This window comes from Hordeum vulgare, chromosome 4H, assembly GCF_904849725.1.
Source record: "Hordeum vulgare subsp. vulgare chromosome 4H, MorexV3_pseudomolecules_assembly, whole genome shotgun sequence".
Classification (NCBI taxonomy): domain Eukaryota; kingdom Viridiplantae; phylum Streptophyta; class Magnoliopsida; order Poales; family Poaceae; genus Hordeum; species Hordeum vulgare.
In genome coordinates, this window is record NC_058521.1 from 194,554,900 (window position 1) to 194,579,233 (window position 24,334).

The window sequence follows — 24,334 nt, forward strand, 5'->3', positions numbered from 1 at the left end:
ATAGCTGGACCCGAAGACGAGAGGACACTCGGAGAAGTACTGGGTGGAGTCATCCTATGGGACAAGAACTACATCAAGCTTCTAGGCTCGGCCCCAAGGACAACACCGCCTCTGAGTCGTTGCAGGTCACCTACACCTCCATCACCTCCAAGCCCACCACATGACGACGGCCAGCACAACACGAGTCCATCTCGATCACCGCCACCGGACTTGGGTCGTCCGTCTCCGCCGCCGCCCGCTAAGGATACTAAGCGGAAGCGTGCTAGCAAGAACGCTCCGTCGATGAGTTCTAAGCAACGGAGCTCCCCAAAGCGCAAATTGTCGCCCCTCCCAAAGGTACCTCATGCTAATCTTCCTATCAGACCTTATGATCGTACCGACGAGGAAAACGCTAGGATAGCAAAGGAACATTATGATGCGCAGATGAAAAAGAAGGAACCCAAGCCCCGCCCGGAATACACGGAGAAGCCAATAGCATAAGCAAAATACTTCACGACCCTTCCATCATAGTATGACTTACACCATAAGCCTGATGACTATACACGCACATTGCAGAAGGAAGGGAAAAATAGCAGATCACGTGCAAGTGCAAGTGGGAGCAAATCAAGTTCAACTACAAGCAAAAAAAGATCAGACGTTCCTCAGCTTGGACAACAGGCCAAACAGTTGATCCCACCCCTCAGGGTGTTACCCGAGAATGTTCCCTCTCTGGTGCAGGGGCAAGATTTGGAATTAGAAAAGAAGTGGGCGGATGAATGGGGTATCCCGGTTGAAGACGTTCTGGCTTCCCAAGACGACAGGTTACCCAAGGCTGTGGTAGGCCCTAAGCCACTGTTTGTCATGGGAGCGCCTTTGGTCAGCAAAGATGATCTCCCAACAAATATGCGTTACTTGCATACATGGTACTTAAGTGAATCAAAGAATGGGAGAACGATGAGCGTGGCGAGTGTCCCACGGGAGTACTACGGCCGCCCCGAAGAAATCCATATCGAATTTGATGAACTCTTCCAGATGTACAATGCCGACGCCCTCGACAAATCGCTTATGAGTTGCTTTTGTCTGTAAGTTTTTCAATTCGTTGTCTACATATAACTTGTTTAGTTATTTCAATTCATTGTCTACGTATAACTTGTACTCTATTATGCAGAATGAAGATTCTGGAATGTAAAAGTAGGAACATCCTAAATATTGGGTTTATTGACCCAGATAAAACACATATAGCGACGCTAACTGATAAACCCAAGGAGAGGGAGGAAAACCTTCTTAGGTTTCTAACAGATCAAAATTTCTGTGACCACATACTGTTTCCATACAACTTCAAGTGATGGTCTTTTCTCTGTTGTGTCCATTCACTTATAAGTGTAATTGATAAGTTACTGACACACACACACACACACACACATATATATATATATATATACATGTGCAGCTACCATTGGATTATGTTGGACATTCAAATTGATAAGGGAAGAGTTGATGCCTTCGACCCATTATCAAGACCCTTGGAATAGTTCCAAAGCCTGCAGGACATGCTCCAAGGGTAATTTCAATCATTCTTGCGCTCTATCGGTTTCTTTCGATGATTTTATGATATATCAATTAATGAAAAACTTAGCAAATCATTTTCCTTGTCGGGCAGGGTTTGGAAGTGGTTCAAGTGCGTGACTCCCGGTATCGAGCATGAGAAGCTGACCTTTAGAGCGGCTCAGGTAAGTAGTAGTATGATATACTTCTATTTTCAATACATTTATGATGCTAGATTATTATTTTGATTATATATATTCTATTCTCGTAAAGTGCGACCAACAGCCAAGGGGGACGCATCTATGCGGATACTATGTTTGCCAGACCATTCGCACGTTTACCTCTCAGCATAAGGATTACAGATACGACGTAAGGAATGAACATTCACACCTCTATTTTTACCCGTCATTCTTTGTTATCATGATTGATATTCATATTCATCTCCTCTTCTTATATAGTACACGGCCATGAGGGAGAAGTACCTACCAGAGCAACGCGCGATTGCTATTGCAGAGGAGCTTGCGACCTTTCTGAGGACGGAAGCTATATATGACAAAGGACGATTTAGTGTAGCTAGGGGCCATTACTGATGTTGCTCCATGTAATCGAATAGACGGGCTCTAGTCCCGATAATTCAGAGCTCCATATAATTGTATATATATTCTCGCTTGTAAGATAAGTTAATTTTATATATATATGCATAAACATGTATATTTAGAATTATATGAAATCTAATTCCTGAACACCAAACGAGGCATCACGTTAATCTCCCGAACACCTAAACCCTAAAACCCTAAAACCCTAAAATAAACCAAATTTGCAGAAACTCTTTAGTCCCGGTCCGTGTTAAGACCCGGGACTAAAGGGCCTTCCCCTGAGGGCGCTCCGAGGTGCCCACGTGGAGCACCTTTGGTCCCGGCTTGGAATAGGGTCGGGACTAAAGGTTAGGCCTTTAGTCCCGCCTCTTTGGTCCCGGTTGGTGAACCGGGATTAAAGCCCCCTACGGGCCGGGGCTATAGGCCGTGTCCCCACTAGTGGAGGCAAAATACATTAATTAAATGCCTTTTGAATTATGAAAATTCCCATACTTTTGAAATGGTCCCCAAACTTTTTTGTGCCATTGCCTAATATTACTATAGGATTATGGGCGAGGTCACTTATTTTTCATAAGTCAAATAGTGCTAAAAAATTTAATAATAGAAATTAACTAAATTCTAACAATATAGATTTTAAATAAAATAAAAACCTCCCCTGGGCATTAGCCCACTAGGCCTCTGGGCAGGCCCAGCCTACACTCCCACTTATTCCCTTCCTCTCGTTACAATGCAGGAGGCAGGGCGCGTGGCGGCCATCTACGGCACCATGGCCGTAGTGGCAGCCATCCACACATCCCCTACACCCGAAGAGGCCCCCGACCCTCCCCCCCGGAACCCTAGCACCCCGGCTTCGACCCCCCTCGACCACTTGCCTCTGCCTCGCAGTGGAAAGGTGCCCGACAGGGGCGTCGCCGTCGCCGCCGACCCGCGAGCTCCGGTCCACCCCCGGCCTCCCTGGCCTCGCCATCGCGCTCGTAGTGAGCCACTCGACCGATTCCTGCCGTTCTCCACTTCGATCCGTCATCGTAGTTGCCGTTCCCAAAGTTGTCTGAAACGTACGCGTACGTGCGTGCGTGCTGATGCTTGTTGCCTTGGCCGCCACTACCTGACGCTCGCTGCGCCCGCGCGTGTGCTCAGCTGCGCCCGGGCGCGCTCGCTTTCGTCCGGCCATACCCCTGCTCCTGCTAGCTATGTTGTTGCTGATGCTGATGCTGCTGCTGCCGCCATCGCTAGCTGCTACTGACTTTCCTTGTTGTTGTCGCTGCTTTGCTTGCTGCTGCTCAACACTGATGCTCCGCTGCTGCTTGCGACTGGCCATGGCCAAAGGCATGGCCGGGTGTGCCAGTGAGTGATGCACAACCACACACTAGCCGGTTTGTGCCATCCCACGTGAACCAGCCACTTAATTAAGGCCTAATTAAAGTTTAATTCCGTGTAATTAGAGATGGGTTAGTTAGTAGTCTATGGCATCTGGGACCCTTCTCCCAGATTAAATTAGTTAGGTGTTTTATTGACACATGTGATAATGACATGTGGGTCACACATCGTGTTGACCAGTCAACTATTGACTGGGCCAAACCAACAAACACCCCTTTTGCTGTGTACATTCTCTTTGTGCACTTAGCATTCATCCAATTATTTTTGGAATAATAATAATCCTAAAATTCCTAAATAATAATAAAACTTTGGAAAGAAATACAAAATAATCCGTAACTCGCATGATAATATTTTTTACATGAAAGTTGTTTAGAAAAATCCCACGAATCCGAATACGCCGTCCGTTCATCTGTAACATACCTCTAGGATGATGAATATGGACATTTTGCGTTAGGATCATCTCCTCGGTAATAATCAAAGACACAGAAAATATCGTGAGATATTTCCACGCTTCGTGTGTAACATTTAGTACCGCGTTAGCTCATGCCTAGCTTGCTTATTGCCATGTCATGCTTAGTGTTGCACCTGTTATTGTTATTTGTTGTTTCTCCCCCCTCTTCTTATCAGTAGACCCTGAGACTGACGCTGCTGCCGGGTACCTTATGACCCTGTCGACCAGCCCTTTGCAGCAGAGCAACAAGGCAAGCAAACCCCCTTGATCATTCCTATATCGCCAATGTCTTTCTTCCTACTGCTTGCATTACAATTTTGCTACCGTTGTAGTTAGCTCCTATATCTGATGCATAGCCTATTTTTGATGAACTGCTACTTTCAGTACAGTACTTATAATCCGCTTAGTATAGGTGGAGCAGTCATCCCCTCTAACCCCATAGTCCAGTTGCCCCGTTTTGTTTTCAAGTCTCGATCCTTGATCGACGAGCCAGACCCGGCACAACACTTACACCCCCTTTGTTGTGCGACGCTATAGAGATACTATCGGGTAACGAGCGTGACACCTCGCGAAGTACTCCTGATGATTTCTCTATAGTAAAGCTAGTCGGTCTTGGTTATCGAGGGTGATTCATCTTTCACCATTTCCGACGATGCCTCTGTCGTGCAACCCCTCAAGTGTGGGACCCTCGAGGGTGATTCCTCTAGGTCCACCTTGATGGTTACATCATTTGGGATCCAACGAGGGTGATGCCTCGGATCCCCCTAATGTTACAACCACACAGTTACTTGACCATGTTACTGGGATCTTTGATGAATAGATGTTAGGCAGGTGGATTCCCGCGTGTTTGTGTCGATGACTTAATTAAAATGATAATGTATTTGGGTATTTGATCTGGGTTGGTCGGAAGGCCTTATTACGCACTAACCGTGTGCGTGGGAAGAATTATGGGTACTTGATACGTCTCCAACTTATCTATAATTTTTGATGGGTTCATGCTATTATCTTGTCAAACTTTGGATGTTATGCATGTCTGTTATATATTTTTTGGGACTAACTTATTAACTCAGTGCCAAGTGCCAGTTCCTGTTTTTTCCATGTTTTTGACCCCTTTCACAGGAGAATTTGAAATGGAGTCCAAACGGATAAAATCCTTGAAAAGATTTTTTCTGTAATAGAAGAAGATCAGGAGACTTGAGAGCCAAGGCAATGGGTCCCAAGGTGCCCCACAACCCCCCTCCCCGCGGCCACGGGGGAGGTCGCGGCCACCAGGCTTGTGGGCCACTGGACCTCCTTTTCCCTAGGTTTTGCGCCTATATATCCCCAAAAATTCCACAAAAAATCAGGAGATCGTCGAAAGTACTTTCCCGCCGCCGCAAGCTTCTGTCTCCGCAAGACCCATCTAGGGCACGTTCTGGTGCCCTGTCGGAGGGGTGATTCGGATACGAAGGGCTTCTTCATCAACACCATGACCTCTCCGATGATGCACGAGTAGTTCCCCATAGACCTACGGGTCCGTAGCTAGTAACTAGATGGCTTCTTCTCTCTCTTGGATCTTCAAGACAAAGTTGTCCATGATCTTCATGGAGATCTATCCGATATAATCTTCTTTTGCGGTGTGTATGTTGAGATCCGATGCATTGTGGATTTATGATCATATTATCTATGAATCTTATTTGAGTTTCTTCTGATCTCTCTTATGCATGATTTCATATCCTTGTACTTCTCTTCAAGTTGTGGGTTTTGTTTGGCCAACTAGATCTATGATTCTTGCAATGGGAGAAGTGCTTGGTTTTGGGTTCATACCGTGCGATGACCTCACCCAGTGATAGAAGGGCTAGCGAGGCACGCATCATGTTGTTGCCATCAAGGGTAAAAAGATGGGGTTTTCATCATTGGTCTGAGATTATCCCTCTACATCATGTCATCTTGCTTAAGGCGTTACTCTATTCGCCATGAACTCAATACACTAGATGCATGCTGGATAGCTGTCGATGTGTGGAGTAATAGTAGTAGATGCAGAAAGTATCAGTCTACTTGTCTCGGACGTGATGCCTATATGTATGATCATTGCCTTAGATATCGTCATGACTTTGCGTGGTTCTATCAATTGCTCGATAGTAATTTGTTCACCCACCGTGATATTTGCTATTTTGAGAGAAGCCTCTAGTGAACACTATGGCCCCTGGGTCTACTCCACACCATATTTTCAGCCTTACACGTTTTACTTCGTTGCACTTTCCGCCTTCTGATCTCACTTTGCAAACAATCTTGAAGGGATTGACAACCACTTTGAAGCGTTGGGTGCAAGCTCGTTTGTGTTTGTGCAGGTACTCTGGACTTGACGAGACCCTCCTACTGGATCGATACCTTGGTTCTCAAACTGAGGGAAATACTTACTGCTCCTTTGCTGCATCACCCTTTCCTCTTCAAGGGAAAAACCAACGCAAGAAAGTATCCGTCAACGTGTCAATTTCTAGCGCTGTTGTTTGAGAGGTAGCAATAAGAATTTATGGCGCCGTTGTCGGGGAAGGACTTTTGTTGCCGTAGCAGTACTCGACCTCGTGGTATTTGCCGAAGCTCTTCACACATCAGCGATGGAGCGGCAAGTGCCCGAGTGGTCCCGAGATGCATCGCTCTTGTATTAAGGGGTGCTAGGACTGACGTCGGCCGCCCACGCATCATCCAGGAGCGCCGAGGGCAAGTGGGCCCACAAACCCTTTGTGCTTAGAGGTTAGACCAGCGGGCTGGCCTCTGTGTTGAGCTTAGGTGAGGCTACGACGTGTCGATATTCCGAGGCCGGACATGACCCAGAAAAGTATGTCCGACCAGAGTGATATCGAGCGCGTCGAGGAATATGTTGTGCACCCCTGCAGGGAAGAACTTATCTATTCGAATAGCCGTATCCTCGGTTACAGGATGACTTGGAGTTGTGCCCTGATCTTATACAACTACAATTGTTACTTAACTAGAATTGTTGCCTTGGGATTGCTTCCTCGCAGGGAGTCGAGGGAGGATCTCTGGGGGTGACCTCATATTAATTTTTCTACAACAATATGTTAATTTTGTTATCCTGTTCTACTCTCGTCTATTGCTGTAAGACCCCCCTGAAGATGCTAGTCTTTGATAGGACTAGGCCTTCTATCTCTATTCTCGCATTGCTGCACTCAGTCCAGATATAAACCCCTTTTTTGATACCGATGCATACTTAGCTTAGCCCTGATGTAAGACTTGCGAGTACTTCGGATGAGTACTCACCGTTGCTTCACTACCCCTTTGTCCCCTTGATCCGTTGCTGCGACCAGATGTTGGACCCCAGGAGATGGAGTTTCCTGGCGACGCCTGCCACCCCGACGGTGACTTATTCGTGGAGGCCGCTGATGAACAAGAGTAGTTAGGAGGTTCCCAGGAAGGAGGCCTCTCCTCGTTCGATCGTGTTTCTTTTGTGCTAGCCTTCTCTAAGGCACCCCATGTTTTTGTCTGTACTCAGATATTGTTGCTTCCATTGACTCGTGTGTTTCTCGAGCTTCTGTATTCTATCCCTCGAGGCCCCTGGCTTGTAATATGAAGCTTGTATGTTTTATTTTGTATCTAGAGTTCTGTTGTGATATCTTCCCCTGAGTCCTTGAGTTTGATCGTACGCATTTGCGTGTATGATTAGCGTATGATTAAATCGAGGACGTCACAAGTTGGGATCAGAGCCGACTGCCTGTAGGTAGCCTCTTTTTCAACTCCTTGGCCGAAGTTGAGTCTAGTGTTCCAAAAACTTTAGCAACACTCATGATGTGGCTTATGGGCCCACATCTCAATTGGGTGGTATTAGTATCTTATACTCCTTTTCTATACTCTTGGTTCTACTCTATCTTCTATTTCGGGTTAAAGATTTTGCTAACTCTAACTCTAGGTTCTCGTAATTACTTCCTCTGGGAGAGCCCCGCATTCCAGATGATGGCTTGATCTGTCAGAAGACTCCGATGATACTCTCCGATGTTTCTCTCGAAAACTTGTGCCCATCGCTCTTGCGATTTCCCATCCTCCATCAACCACTATGGATGACTACATACAAATGTCGTTCATACTTTCTTCTCTAATTGCTCTTGTTTTACGAGAGGCAACGAATTATCTTATCGGGGATTCGTCCGTCATCAGTTGTCATGGGGTTCGAAAGTTCTTCGAATTACTATTAGATCTTTCGGAATCCCAGTAGCCTATTGCTTTTGACCTTTCTCACCTACTTGTGTTATGGTTAAATCCATATGTCTAGCAACATTAATTAAAATCCTTTGTGATTTTCCGGTGATCCTATTGATTCTACCTTTGTGTGAATGCGCACAATCTTTTATTGATGCTCATAAATTATCCTTCTGGCTCAGACGTCCTTCCAGACAACGCTAGTTCTCGACAAATCAACTCTGGTTGGTTGTCCATTTAAGTACATTCAACTTACTTGTATTTGATCAGAGCATCTAATTATGATACACCAACCTGGAAATTCTAATTCCTTTGGTAATTAAGTATCGATATTTTTTCAGATGTTCTATAGTCCGATGCCTTGCGTTTTTACCCCCCTCTGATTGAGTACCGATACTCACATTAGATCTTTTGTGGACTGCCAGACTCATTCTGGGTTATTATCCGACGGCATCCTTTGCTTTCGAAAATTCCTATGATTGCTTCCCCTGACACATGATGCCATTGGTAAATTTTGTCTTCTCCCTCTGATAAGTTGTACCCTACGCTTTTGTCAGCCATGCCCTTCAAGCATGTATCAATTACTCTGGGTGTGTATGGTATATGTTCCTAATATGCCCCGACAGGTTGAACCTATGCCTTCCTAAATCAATATGACTCAAAAAAAATCATGAGTCTTACTCTTCTGGTGCTTTGCCGAATATCCTTTCAAAGCTACAACCTGATCAAAGGCGGGAAGTAAATGGCAGGTGATGCATTGATGAAGTGGGAGTCGACCTTGAATTTTGTGTTCATGCCCATGGAAACGTTGTTGATCCTATCATAGAAACTTCTCGTATCAACAATCATTCATTCTATGGTTTAAATATGGTATATGTGATCTTGTCCTTTGCAATCATGGTTCCGACCATGTTGTCCTACCTTTATTTCATTCTCAGACGAGTTAAAGTAGTTGTCTTCTTCAGATCAATACATCGGTCCAAGCCTTAATGTTGATCTACCTTCGAGTGTTGTCCCTTGTATGTGGAGAATATCACGGAGCTACATAACTTCTTGTGAACTCCCCATCAACTATGATATTTTCATTAATTCCAATTTCCTCGTGTTTGAGTTGTTGGACACGCAAGTACATCGATAACTGAATCGAGTACGCATTGCGATTCAAAAAAATTTAGTAATCTTCCTTGTTTACGAGTTTGTACTCGATCGTGTCATTCCAAGCTACTAAGCTACATCATCATCGTCATGTTGGAGCTTGACCATGCTATCTATGTCCTCCATCTTTGGTACACATTTCCAACTGTGTGCTAGGCTCACATCGAGGTTTCCACATCATATTGGTTGTTTTGAAAGGCAATTTTGATTCTGAGCTAGCAGTCTAAACTGTGTTTCCGACAACCTTTAGCTTCACCATTCCTTTGCTTGATGTCGTCGCTGATCGATTACATCTTTGCTAACCTTCTCGACAAATGTGTCGTGATCATCATCAACATTTTGAGCTCTTGCAGGGTATCAATCGAATACATGTTGATGAATACCATCCTTGCCCCTCGATGATTTGTGAAATCATCGTCAACCTTATTGCCTTCCCTCCAACACAAACTTGTTCATGTTCTGTGTTGTCCCTTAAGTTCCTTGCTATCCATCTTATGTTATCTTCTACCTTGGAGTATTACCATCTTTATGTCAAGAATGTTGTGAGCATCATTGCACCACTTAAGAATTCTTGATATAGTAATACTTCTCGACATCACCATTCATTTCTTGGTCCCGTGTTATTTCAAACCGGAATACCGACAAGTGAACTCTGATGTGTGATCCCAATACTTCTGGCAACCCTATTGCCTTGAGGTTAACAACTGATTGATTCATTCTTAGTGTGTTGGGTGTTGGCTTATCATTTTTGACATTGGTTATGCTACTCCGTCCATATTTCCGAGCGCACCATTCAACCAGTGTCTAATTGTCGTTGTTCCCTCGAGCATACGACATTATACCATTTGACTTGACAAATTCTATCTCCTTGATATTATAAATTTTGGAAATTCATCCCTGTCAAAATCTTGAGGGGTTGTTGTTGAGCCCATCAGCCACACCGTAAACTTCTCCATGTTCCGCGATGGAACTTCTGAAGGTATTATCCTTGTGCCTAGCTCATGAAGAATGTGTTGGATAGAAGGAATGTATTTCCCAAAGTTCACGTGCACTCTTTCCGTTGTGAATATGTGAAAGTTTTGTTTCGCTTCCTCTGGGGAAATACCAAATCATTCATGCATGTGAGAAGTGTTATATGTTTTGAAGGTTTGTTATCTTCACTTCATATAATTTCTCTTAGCACCCCAAGACACTAACTAATTTGATCAAGGAAAAGAAGTTACTTCATAAGAACTAATCGAGGCTCACACAAGGACCTCGATATCCTCGACGATGGCTCTCAAATCAGAACTCAGTTACATTTTGATGTAAGAATTCTATGTGGGCACGAATGTCTTGACATTGTGTTCATATGTCTTACAGTCGAACTCATGATTCAAGGATTGCTTGTGTAGTTCATATCCCGAGACTCCTGCATCATCATCTTTTCTTCTCACGTATCTTGAGCCTGAGGTGTCCTTACGCCAATCAGGTCTGAATCTCGGTAGATATGACGGATGGAACATTTTCCTAATAATTATAACTTTGGTCTTATCTAACCCGGTACGGTGATGTCTTGTCTGGCACACCGGGCCGAAGGACATATTGTTATAAATTCTTCCAGGTGTAAAATTCGCCATCTTCGATGCGGAAACTATATGACTTATTTCATAAGTTGTTTCTCATGGATCCTCTTTGTATGCCCATAAGTACAACCTTTATCTGATCACCATGTCGACGCTACCCGGAAGCACGGATGTGTTACTTCAAATTTCAACAGGAACATTGGGAGCGTCATGCTAAAGTGTTCCTAATCAATTATCCAAACTGTGTGGTATGGGTAGACATCATGATTCTTCTTGCATCTTTGTCTAAATGGTTATGTACTTGATGAGCTATCATGTATACCATACTCTATGTTTTTCTTGGGAATGGTATACTCTAAGATTTGTGTGTGTGAACACATTTTCCTTCCCATTGGTCTGATTGACCTTTCTTGAATCTGAACTCATTAAGCAGTGTTAATTCCATGCTTATGTAAAAGCGGTATACAACTCTGTCAGTAAAACCCTGTTACTATTGTGGATAACATTCTGGTAACCGCCGGTGGACGAGAGCATTGCCTGTTGGTCCGCCTCATTTTAACGAGCAGGAAAATGGTTCTATTCGTTCCCCGCCCTTGGTACCGACGTTGTTGCCAACATAACTGCCAGGCTATCATCTGACATGTCTTGCTATCAAGACCATATAAGATGCCACTGCTCTCCCTACTCTTGGACCACATGGTGGACCCATAACCCAAAGTTCTATAGGATTGAAACCTAACTCTCCTGTACATCATTGACTCCAAGGTATCCTTTACACTTGGCATCATATGGAATTCCAGAGCCACCGTTTAATGGACCGATCACTCTTCGGTACGGATATTATCCAACATGCTGAAGATCAATTCCGCATTATTCATGAGAATATGAAGGCTGCTCAGTCTCGTCAAAAGAGTCAGTATGACCGTCATCATCAAGATATGGTCTACCAACCCGACGAAAAGGCTTGTCTTCGTGTCACACCAATGATTGGTGCACATCGTTTTGGGATCAAGGGCAAGTTAGCTCCTCGCTATATTGGTACTTTTACTCTTCTCGAAAGGCGTGGTAGAGTGGCTTATCAATTGGAACTGCGGCGAGCCTTTCACAGGTTCACAATGTCTTCCATGTGTCTCAGCTCCACCGCTTCTTCAAGGATCCTAGTCGAGGAGTGGATCATGATATTCTTGAGCTGCAACAAGACCTCTCTTATAAAGAGCATCCGGTCCACATTCTCGACCAGGCTGAACGTCAGACTCATCGCAAAGTCACCAAGTTCCTTAAAATGCAGTGGTGAAATCATTCTGAAGATGAAGCCACTTGGAAACGCGAGGATCATCTTCGGCATGAATACCCTGAGCTCTTTCCTTCTATCTCTTAATTCTCGGGACGAGAATTCTTATTAGTAAGGGAGAGTTGTGACATCCTTAGCTTTTGCTACACTAATGTATGTGATTAAGCTATAGTAAACGATGATGTGAAGTTAATACTTTTGCTAAACAAGGTTTGATCACAATTGGATTCATATCTTGTTCCAAATTCCTATTGAAATTCAAAACTCAAATAATAAGAGGTTTAAATAGTTTTGCAAACATGAAAACTAAAAATCATAGATGACTTACAACTATTCACCTAGTATTTATAAAATTTAAACCAAAATTTTACAAAGTATTTTAGTGCCTCAAAACAATTATAACAGAGGCCAAAACAATTAATTAAATGCCTTTTGAATTATGAAAATTCCCAAACTTTTGAAATGGTCCCCAAACTTTTTTGTGCCATTGCCTAATATTGCTGTATGATTATGGGCGAGGTCACTTATTTTTCATAAGTCAAATAGTGCTAAAAAAATTAATAACATAAATTAACTAAACTCTAACAATAGAGATTTTAATAAAAGAAAAACCTTCCCTGGACGTTAACCCACTAGGCCTCTGGGCAAACCCAGCCTACACTCCCACTTATTCCCTTCCTCTCGTTATAGTGCAGGAGGCACGGGCGTGTCGGCCATCTACGGCGCCATGGCCGTGGTGGCAGCCATCCACACACCCCCGTCACCCTAGAAGAGGCCCCCGACCCCCCTCGGAACCCTAGCACCCCGTCTTCGACCCCCCTCTCCCACTTGCCTCTGCCTCGCAGTGGAAAGGTGCCTGACGCGGGTGTCGCCGTCGCCCCCAACCCACGAGTTCCGGTCCACCCCCGGCCTCCCTAACCTCGCCTTCGCGCTTGTAGTGAGCCACTCGACCGATTCCCCCCCTTATCCACTTCGATCCATCGTCGTAGCTGTTGTCCCCAAACTCGTCCGAAACGTACGCGTACGTCCATGCATGTGTGCTGATGCTTTTTGCCTTGGCCGCCACTACCTGACGCACGCCGCGCCCGAGCGTGTGCTCAGCTGCGCCCGGGCACGCTCACGTTCATCTGGGCACACCCCTGCTCCTGCTAGCTATGCTGCTGCTAATGCTGCAGCTGCCGCCATCGCTAGCTGCTGCTGACTTTCGTTGCTGCTGTCGCTGCTTTGCTTGCTGATGCTCAACACTGGTGCTGCGCTGCTATGGTGCTGCTTGCGGCTGGCCATGGCCAAAGCCATGGCCGGGTGTGCCAGTGCGTGATGCACAACCACACACTAGCTGGTTTGTGCCATCCCACGTGAACCAACCACATAATTAGGGCCTAATTAAAGGTTAATTAGGTGTAATTATAGCTAGGTTAGTTAGTAGTCTATGGCATGTGGGACCCTTCTCCCTGATTAAATTAGTTAGGTGTTTTATTGACACATGCGATAATGACATGTGGGTCACAGATCCTGTGGACCAGTCAAGTATTGACTGGGTCAACCCAACAAACACCCCTTTTGCTATGTACATTCTCTATGTGCACTTAGCATTCATCCAATTATTTTTGAATTAATAGTAATCCTAAAATTCCTGAATATTAATAAAACCTTGGAAATAAATATAAAATAATTCGTAACTTGGATGATAATATTTATACATGAAAGTTGTTTAGAAAAATCCCACAAATCCGAATATGCTGTTCGTTCATGTGTAACATACCTCTAGCATGATGAATATGGATATTTTGCGTTAGGATCATGTGCTCGGTAATAATCAAAGACCCGGGAAATATCGTGAGATATTTCCCCGCTTCGTGTGTAACATTTAGTACCGCGTTAGCTCATGCCTAGCCTGCTTATGGCCATTTCATGCTTAGTGTTGCACCTGTTATTGTTATTTATTATTTCTCCCTCCCCCTCTTCTTATAGGGAGACCCCGAGACTGACGCTACTGTCGGGTTCCTCTACGACCCTGTGGACCATCCCTTTGCCTCAGAGCAAGAAGGCAAGCAAACCCCCCTTGATCATTCCTATATCGCCTATGTCTTTCTTCCTACTGCTTGCATTAGAATTTTGCTACTGTTGTAGTTAGGTCCTATATCTGATGCATAGACTATTTTTTATGAACTGCTAATTTTAGTATTGTACTTCTAATCTTCTTAGTATAGGTGGAGCAGTCATCCCCTCTGAGCCCGTAGTCCAGTTGCCCCGCTTTGTTTTCAAGTCTCGATCCCTGATCGATGAGCCAGACCCGGCACAACACTTACACCCCCTTAGTTGTGTGACGCTACAAGGAAACTATCGGGTACCGAGGGTGACACCTCGCAAAGTACTCCTGATGATATATATCTCTGTAGTACAGCTAGTCGGTCGTGGTTATCGAGGGTGACTCCTCTTTCACCATTCCCGACGATGCCTCTGTCGTGCAACCCCCCAAGTGTGGCACCCTTAAGGGAGATTCCTCTAGGTGCACCTTGACGGTTACATCGTTTAGGATCCAACGAGGGTGATGCCTCGGATCCACCTGATGTTACAACCACACAGTTACTTGACCATGTTACTGGGATCTTTGATGAATAGATGTTAGGTGGGTGGATTCCCGCGTTTTTGTGTCGATGCCTTAATTAAAATGATGATGGATTTGGGTATTTGTTCTAGGTTGGTCGGAAGGCCTTATTACACACTAACCGTGTGCATCTGAAGAATTATGGGTACTCGACATTGCGGTATCAGCCGAAGCTCTTCAGACGTCAGCGATGGAGCAGCGCGCGCCCGAGTGGTCCCGAGATGCATCGCTCTTGTATTAAGGGGTGCTAGGACTGACATCAGCCGCCCACGCATCGTGCAGGAGCGCGGAGGGCAAGTGGGCCCATGAACCCTTTGTGGTTAAGTGTTAGACCGGCGGCTGGCCTCTCCAGTGAGCGTAGGTGGGCTGAGATGTGTGGATATTCCAATGCCGGGCATGACCCAGAAAAGTGTGTCCGGCCAGAGTGTTATCGAGCGCGTCGGGGAATATGTTGTCAACCCTGCAGGGAAGAACTTATCTATTCGAATAGCCGTGTCCACGGTTACACGACGATTTGGAGTTGTGCCCTCATCTTATACAACTACAATGGTTACTTAACTGGAATTGTTGCCCTGAGATTGCTTCCTCGCAGGGAGTCGAGGGAGGATCTCTAGGCGTGACCTCATATTAATTTTGCTGAAACAATATGATTATTAATTGTGTTACCCTGTTCTACTCTCGTCTATTGCTGCAACTCCCCTGAAGATGCTAGTCTTCTATAGGACTAGGCCTTCTCTCTCTATTCCTGTATTGTTGTAGTCAGTCCACATATAAACCCCTTCTTTGATACCGATGTAGACTTAGGTTAGTCCTGATGTAAGACTAGCGAGTACTTTGGATGAGTACTCAGCGTTGCTTTGCTCCCCGTTTGTCCCCTTGATCCGTTGGTGCGACCAGATGTTGGAGCCCAGCAGATGGAGTTTCCCGCCGACGCGTGCCACCCCGATGGTGACTTCTTCGTGGAGGCCGCTGAAGACCAGCAGAAGTTAGGAGGTTCCGAGGCAGGAGGCCTCACCTCGTTCTATCATGTTTCTTTTGTGCTAGCCTTCTCTAAGGCACCCCATGTTTTATGTCTGTACTCAGATATTGTTGCTTCCGATGACTCGTGTACTATTTCTCGAGCTTTTGTATTCTAACCCTCGAGACCCCTGGCTTGTAATATGAAGCTTGTATGTTTTATTTTGTGTCTAGAGTTGTGTTGTGATATCTTCCCGTGAGTCCTTGAGTTTGATCGTCCGCATTTGCGTGTATGATTAGCGTAGGATTAAAACGGGGATGTCACATGTTGGTTACACGAGATTCACAAAGAGGTTTTGGAAGGCCGCCCTTATCGACGCGGAACTCCGAGTGCTCCTCACACAAAGGGATCGAGAAGTGATTGTTCAAGTTTTGTGATGTAGCATGAATAGAACTTGAGACAAGAAACCATAGATAGCTAGAGAAGGGTCCTAGGCATTCTTGTCTATCCAATTGGCAAAAGATAAATCAGAAGACAAATAGCAACAATTGGGTATCCTCGAATGAGAAAAGATATACAGACCCACATTCTCACACAATAAGATGTCAAATGAAATCACGATGAACATGCACAAACATCCTAGATCTATCAAGCACTTTGGCGATGATGAAGTCACCTATATATGAGTATATTGACTTAGGAGTCAAGTAAGGATACTTTAACATATGTCATACTAATTGATTAAGCACAAGCGGGGTTACCACTTTTACATAATGCATTAATGTGTTCCCATCATTTAGGAGACACTTGTACTTAAGTCTTATAGTAAAGATCCCCCTAGATGTGACATCCCCCTAAGAGGGATTAACTAACCATGGGTTTTGTCGTAGAAGACTTCAAGTAGGTGACGTAGTGGTGGATGCTCATTGTTGACGAGGTTCATCTTGATTTGGGATCAATCCTTGTTGTGAGAAAACACAAAGATATATATGGAAATGGAGTGAAATGCATGGGAGGTGATGTCCAAAGATGCTTTAATTACCTTGTCTCGTGTTGACATTTGAGGGAATGTCTGACTCCTTGAACTAATGCATATGGTTGAGGTGATTGCATGTAGTTCTTGTCAAAGTGAATAGGAGTGAATTTCATTGGCGAAATCACCCCTCAAGAACTTTCTAGTTCTACCTCTTGGGGACCCACATCACCTTGCTGGGTATCCCTGGAGTTGAGGTAGCACTAGATGAGGTAGTACTAGAAGAGTCCTTGGGAACCCACTCAACCTTTGCTTGGGGTTCTTCAAATGAGTCAATGTCCTCTTGAAGCTTTCCTTTGCGCTTGTAGTCTTGTGGTAGAAGGCCATCTTGTGAGCTTGTTCCATTGGGAGGAGTAGGATCATACTACTCCTCTTGAGGAATAAACTTGGGAATGGGATATGGACATTCTTCCCAAACATCTTCGTTGATGTTAAGTAGCCAACACCTTGCTTCTTCCGATGTCCTCCTTGCTTGCGCACAATTTCCTCAAATTGCTTACTACCGACAAGACTCTTGAAGACATCTGTCTCTATAACCCCTTTCAATAATTCATTTTCTTTCTCAAGTGTAACTTAGCTAAGAGAATCATTAGTGTAATCAAGAGAGATACTAGCAACAATATCGTTTGATTTAGCTTTATCATTGTTGTTACTAGATGAAGAAACTTCCTTGCCTTTGTTACTAGTGTTCTTAGGTTTAAATTGTGGAACATAAGTAGACAAGAGTAATCGTTTGGCTAGATAAGAGGAATTCTTCTTTCGAAGTCATCATTGATTGCTTTTACGAACTCATGCTCTTCCTCTAAATTTAGCTTCTCGAAGCGTAGCTTCTCTTGAGTTCTTGCGAGCTCTCTATGATCTTCTAGAGAAGTTTCATGAGTTAACTTTAGAGTGTTTAATTATTTAGTTACTCATTCAATTTCTCTCTTATCATCATTATTCTATTTCTCTTTGACTAGCATGAAAATTAGCAAGTTAATTTTCAATATAATCACTAGTCTTATCAAGGAGCAAGTCATCTTCTCCTAACAAGTCATCCTCATCACTATTAAAGTCAAAGTACTTGGGGTGTGATAGCTTGGGGCCTTTTGCCATGAAGCAGTTTCCTGTCCCATCATTTGGAGAATCATATAAGTCATGGGAGTTGGAGGAAACAAGTGCAATGCCGACAACACGTTGATCTTGACTGTAGTCAGAGTTGGAGTGATAGCTTCTCTCGGATTGGTTGTCAGACTAGGAGACAGAAACCCATTCACCAACATTCGCTTGATATCTTCTTCTTGAGGTGCTCTTGGTGTACTTGTCCTTCTTGTCCGATTATCTGCCTCTCCGGGAGTGTCCTCATTCATAATGATATACACTACTCCTTCCCTCTATGTGAGGTGACTCATCTCTTGAGCTTCATCTTCTGGGTGACTCTTCTCTTTGTTTGTGGGGATCCAAGAGCTCATTTGAAAAGTGTCCGAGATTTCAATAGTTGTAGCAGTTTCGGTCACGACTAGATGAACGCTTCTCATCATATCTTGAGCATGAGGTTCTCTCTTTGCCTCTACCCTTGAAGAACTTGTTGAACTTTCTGACCATGAGGCTGATCTCTTCATTGGTAATAAGGTTGTCACTTGAAGTAGCGGGAGCATCGACCGAATCTTTGTAAGCACCGCATTTATGTCTTTGAGAGACATTTCATGCGGAACAAACCTTCCAATGACTTCACTAGGCTTGAGATCTTTGTAGTTGGGCATCATTTGGATTAATGTGGAGATGGTGTCGTATCTTCCATCCAAATCTCTAAGTATCTTCTTGATGGTGATTTTTTCGGTCATCTCTTCGCTTCCTAAGTCGCAAATCTCATTTCTGATGAAAGCTAGCCTAGAGTACATCTCAGCGACTCCTTCACCATCCTTCATATTGAACTTGTCGAGCTGACTTTAAAGCGCATCCAACTTACAATCTCTAATATAATCGGTACCTTCGTGGATAACAATCAAAGTATCCTAAATTTCATTTGCATTCTCAAGGCGACTAATTTTGTTGAATTCTTCGGGACACAAGTAGTTGAACATGATGTCATAGGCTTGAGCATTGAATTGCAAGATCTTCAATTCTTTCGCTGTGGCATCATGATCCGGTTCCTTTCCTTCTCCAAATAAATCACCTAGCACCCCAACACGAACAACATCCCAAACAGCAGGATTACGACCAAGGATATGCATTTTCATTTTATGCTTTGAACTAGCAAAATTAGTGCCATCGAAATATGGACCTCTACAGTGATAGTTTCCCTACGCCATATCTCGTAGGTTGTGAAACCAATGCAATGGAGACAAAATATCCGAGACCACTTGTAGGATGGAAAGTATGTCTAGAGGGGGCAGCTGATTAGACTACTTGACAAGATAAAAACTTACCCTTTTCCCAATTTTTAGTGTAGGTCATTTTTAGCAACTATGACTAGTCAAGTACACCCTACACAAGTATATCAAAGAGTATTGCAGCGGAAAGTAAAACATGCAAGTGTAAATAGAGGGTAAGGTAGGGAGATCAAACACAACGGTTGGCACGACTATTTTTGGCGTGATTCTGATAGGTGGCGCTATCGTATATACATGTTAGTGGAGACTTCAAACCATAGAGGATAACGGCTGCGAGAGTACATGGAGGGCTCCACCAATAAGGGGTCCACAAAGAAGCGGCCTTGTCTATTCCACCACGGCTTCCGTCCACACAGGAGTAGCCTCACTCGCGTCAGATCTTCATGGAGTAGGTGATCTCCTTGCCATTACAATCATCTTGGTTCAACTCCACAACATGAAGTAGGAGGATCCCAAGCGACGCCTAACCAATCCACGAGGCACCACCCTAAAAAGGTAATAGATGTGGTAGAATGATGAACTCCTTGTTCTTGTTCTTCTAAAGATAGTCTACTCAACACTCAATCACTCTCTCTCAGATTTGGCATGGGTAGGAGAGATTGATCTTGTAGAAAGCAACTTGGGGAGGCTAGAAATCAAGGTTCAAATGGTTGAAATGGAATCTCTGGATCTCAACATACGAGTAGATGGCTCTCTCTCAAAAAAATGGATCTTGCCAGTGTAAGTGTGTTATGAATACTTCCCCTATGAATGAGAGGTAGGTAGATGGGTATATATAAGCATCCCTCTGAAATTGGGCTTCGGCCCTACAATACCCATCGTGCGCCGAAGCAAGGCCACGTGGTGCCTACACAAAATCCAGTCGAGAAGGTGGTGTTCATCCTCCACTTAATCTGAGGACTAGGATTCCTGCTCCACCCCTTCGTCACGAGCCTCATATTCTTCTATGGATTAGATTATCACTATCTTCCCGCGAACTTTATGCACATCTCACCTTTCATCACGATTTGTGAGTCCTTCCTGTGGGTTCAACCACACTTCATGTCACACCCTGTATTTGACTCTCCTTATTAAATTAACTTATCTAAAAAATTAGGACCAATTATTTTTTTGTGAGTCATTGTGATGCTTGATGTCGTTGCTGCTTGCTTGCGTGTTGCTTGTGTTTGAATCACAATGTACCGGCTACTCTCTAAACTCACCTCCTTGACCCAAAACGTTGTCCAATGACCATACCATGTGTATCGGACCAAGAGTTAGTTTGCCCAAATATTATTTTGAATAAAAGCATTTATTTAATTTAAGCTTCCAAAAACCCCTGAGTTGGGATTTGTAATACAAGTCCTCAAATAGGGAAGTTGATTTGCATAAGATATTTTATTTGAATCCTATTATAAACATGGGTTTCCAAAACCACAAAATTATTATTTTAAAAGTTATCTTCCCTTTATATTTAAAGACATATTTCCGAGGCCAGAAATGGTCTTTTGCAAAGAGAGATTATTTTTCCTGGTTTCAAAATAATTCAGACAATTTAGGGAAACTCAGCGGGTATATATGTTCCATATATAAGAGTTTCAACACATGGTCATGTTCAAAATATTAGGCAAAACCCTTCAGAACCCTTCCAACCTATTTCAAGCTTTTTTAATATTTCTATAATAAATAATCTCAATAAATTCCAGTAAAATTCTAGCATGTCACACATGATATATGTGATGATCTTGCCAAGATTCATCTCAATCAAAGTTAATATGATTCAGCTAAATATTCCAAAACCCTATCTGTGCTGATCCAAATTTGAGCAACTCTACATTGGCAAGTGTCTTCAATTGTGCTCAAATTTGGTGGGCATGTTCTGATACTCTAGTAATGCATCCACACCAAGTTGTGCATCAAGGAGAATAGATGGACTTGTCCCAAACCCCTCAAAACCTTCTCTACTGATTTATAGACTTGGGAAACTTTACATTATAAAGTTTCTTCAATTGATCCCAAACTTATTGGGCATGATCTAATGGTCAAATAATGCCCCCACACCAAGTTGTGGATTAATGGAAATTGATTTGCATGGTTTTATATGCAGAAAGCCATTTCTGCCCATATCTTGGCTTTTTCAAGTCTACATTGGAAACTTTCTCCAACAAATCATCAATTTGGTGCACTAGCTCATTTTGACGTATCATGTGATCCTGCTAGTTTCATAGAAATTGGAATCCATCTGGTAGCCCTAACATCCATCAAACAACTTCTACCCTTGTACCAAAATGGCTTCTTTACCCCTTCTACTAATTTGCTTGAGCAAAAAAATTACCACAACTCTCTCTAGTCCCCTTTTACCTCTAGTAACCTTGCCATGGGCTTTGGTTAATTATTGGAGGGTGACTCCATCTCCTCACCTCTCCTTTTCACTTGGGCCACACTATTTTACCCCTCTTGCTATACTTCTGGTCAAGACGATGCCCCCACTTCTTTCCAGAGCACCTCTACTGTACTAATACATCATTCCAACCGAAAATGTGTGAAATGTAAGCAGCCTTTCTGAAACCAGTTTTTTGCAGAAATATGGCTTTGAACTGCAAGTACTAGCTACACTCCTCCCGTAAGCTGAAACTTAGCAGTATTGTAGTTCTTGCATAGCTAGCACTGATAGACATGGTTTCATATTAAGATTCCCCCACTAAAACCAATTTTATTAGCTCCAAGTTTGTTATTGGAAACTTAACCACATATAAAGCCCCACCTACCCAGCTCCATATGAATCCAAACTCCACCATCAGCCTCCTTCATGCATGCCTTGGGTGCCAGACAACATTCACTAGTCAGAAGGGCATTGTAGACATGAGTGGCGATGGTGATCACCTCCTTACCATGCAGAAATGGTGCTCTGCACCTTGTCATCATCCTACAGCCCATGCCTAGCTATGGAAGATTGTCCGAGCGTGCTAGGGCACTCCCCTTTCCCTCTTTGACCCCTCCATAATGCAAGTAAGACTCCAAGATGCTCATGCCGCGTATGCCGGCCGTGCCAGAGTACACCAGAGTCGGATCTGAGCTCCCCCTTGTAGCCCCGTCAGCTACACCTCACCCCCCGCACCCACTCTTGCTCTCCCTCACTCCCTCCTCCCTCTGTGCACCTCCCGGACCTCCCCAATCTCTCCCCCATGCTCTCCTCCATTCCCCATGGCCGAGGTCTTGCCGACAGCCTCTTGTAAAATTGGAGCTCCCCGAGCCATTTCCCTCCATCGCACATCACCAGGGCAGTTCCCTCGTCGCCTCCAAGCCTCCGCGGCCCCATTTTCTCCCTGGGGCAAGACACGCTCAGGTCCAGGAAACCCGATAGGGTGTCCCCATGGCCACCCTAAGCCACAACGGCCATAGCTTCCCCCACGGTCGCCAGCATCAGGTTGGGCGACGCGCAACCCCCCTAACCCGTCGGTAGCCGGACCTCTGCTCGGCGCTACTCGAGCCACCGAATCGAGGCACCGGCACGAGCTCCTCCAGCCCCCCTGCTTCCTCTGGCATGCGCAGGAGGAAGGGGACAGACCTGCACGAGCGGCCCTCACGGCAGCGACCCAAAGAGTCGGGCCCGCCACAAAAGTGGAAGTGCCAAGGGGGGCCGCGCCTCTCCGTGCTAAAGGCATAATAGGCGTTGTACGCCTTCAGCGTGGCCGGCTTTGCTAGTCGGGCCGAGCCACTGGGCCGTCCCACCTACCTCTCCAGTGCCTGGGCGCGTTGTAGTCCACCTGGTAGGACCCCTTCTTCTTTTCTATAATTGCATGATCTTGTAAAATCCACATTAAATTCATTTTTAGCTCCAAATTTGATTATTCAAATATGTGGGAACTCCAAAAATCAAGATCTATTGAAATATTCGATTTGCACATTTTTCCAAAAAGTATTTCTCCACTATTTGAATTAAAGCTTCAACATTGAATATTTCAAACCACTTTGTAAAAATCCTAGAGAGCTCAAATCAACTCCAAATGGAGTGATTATAATTTTAGAGCCTTCTAGTATCATGCACTATTTTTTCCAGCATTAGTCAACATTTTTATTTGTCATGTTTCTGTTGCATCAAATAAATAGCCCCTTTTTGCTCTTTATTCAATGTTAGAAAATCCATGGAATATTAATACCAACTCCAAATCGAGTGAAACCACTTCCTAAATATTTCTAACATAATGACCTATTAAATGAGTGCATCCACTCATTTTTAGCAGGATATTTCCTATAGACTTCTTATGGGGTTAGTATTGCCTCCATTTCCATCATTCAAAATTCTCTAGTGATCCAAACCCCCTTTGGCCAACTTTAGGAATTTTTTGTTATGACCAGAGATGTCCCACAAAAATAAAACTCCTATTTCTAGAGCACTTTTGTCCCTTATTGCTGTGAGGCTTATTGTGGTTGTTTCCAATGATAGTTGGTGAAATAGACGGAGTACTTGGACTTGGACTAGAAGACCTCGAAGACCCCGAAGACCTATTTGAGTAAGGCAAGCATCCCTTTCACCATGTCTAAGAAAATATTTTATTCATGCAATGTCGATTACTTTACTCTGATGCATATGAAAATTATTAAACGGTAAACCCTCGGTATGGTGTTAGCGATGGCTCCTATGGAGCACTTGCATTTGAGCATGACCTTACGATCTATGAGGGTCACACTGATCAAAAGTTGAAAAGTATATAGTAGTGCTACGCATAGGATGAGCATATGCATGGTGATGGTAACACAGTGGTGATTACAAACATTTTCTGAAAACCTGTGGGGTGCCATTAATGTTGGAATTATGCCCTAGAGGCAATAATAAATGTATAGTTATTATTATAATTCCTGTATCAAGATAATAGTTTATTATCCATGCTATAATTGTATTGAATGAAGACTCATTTACATGTGTGGATACATAGACAAAACACCGTCCCTAGCATGCCTCTAGTTGGCTAGCCAGTTGATCAATGATAGTCAGTGTCTTCTGATTATGAACAAGGTGTTGTTGCTTGATAACTGGATCACGTCATTAGGAGAATCACGTGATGGACTAGACCCAAACTAATAGACGTAGCATGTTGATCGTGTCATTTTGTTGCTACTGTTTTCTGCGTGTCAAGTATTTATTCCTATGACCATGAGATCATATAACTTACTGACACCGGAGGAATGCTTTGTGTGTATCAAACGTCGCAACGTAACTGGGTGACTATAAA